This window comes from Trachemys scripta, chromosome 3 (assembly GCF_013100865.1).
Source record: "Trachemys scripta elegans isolate TJP31775 chromosome 3, CAS_Tse_1.0, whole genome shotgun sequence".
NCBI lineage: Eukaryota > Metazoa > Chordata > Testudines > Emydidae > Trachemys > Trachemys scripta.
The window spans coordinates 201,017,428-201,018,200 of NC_048300.1; positions in this window are offsets into that span (position 1 = coordinate 201,017,428).

Here is a 773-nt window from a genome sequence, read left to right on the forward strand (position 1 = left end):
GGGGGCAGGGCACAGACCCCGAGGGGGGCAGCTACTGGGTACAGATGTGGAGGGGTGGGGGAGGGGTACGGGGGAACAACGGGGGGCAGGGCACAGACCCCGAGGGGGGCAGGGTTCGTGGGGAGCCACGGGGGCGTCTAGTGACACAGTTGGGGCCGGCTGCCCCCTGGCAGTGGGCCGGACCCAGCTGGGTGTGGGTGCCGGTGGCAGCACCCTCCCTGGGGTATCTACCGCTGCGCTGGGCAGAGCCCGGGGCAATGCACTGGGGCACCTGCGGCCTGGCTGGACCCTGGGCTTGGCCCCCTCTTACCCCTGCTCCTGTGCCCCGTCAGGGCCTGGTGGAGCAGAGGGGAACCTGCGTGCCCCCCGCGCAGTGCGGCTGCCTCCACCTCCGCCCGGGCGAAGGGCCCGTGTACCTGGCGGCCGGGGACACCGTGCTCGTGGGCTGCAAGGAATGGTGAGTGTGTGGGCAGCTTCGCCAGGGCGGGGCTGGGGCTGCCACAGGGAGGGGACCAGGCAGCGGGGCCGGCTGAGAGGCGTCTGGGGGCACAGTGCGTTCCCCGGCCTGGCAGAGGGGACCAGGCCAGCCCTGCCCGGGGACGGGGGCTGCTCTGTGCAGCAGGCGGGTCGCCAGGTGGGGCCGGTGGGGCTGGTGGCAGGGCTGTGGGCGTGACGGGCACTAACCAGCCGGTTTGTCTCTGCAGCGTGTGCCAGGAGGGGACGCTGCAGTGCAGCAGCGAGAGCTGCCAGGGTAAGTACCCTCCCCCCCCCCC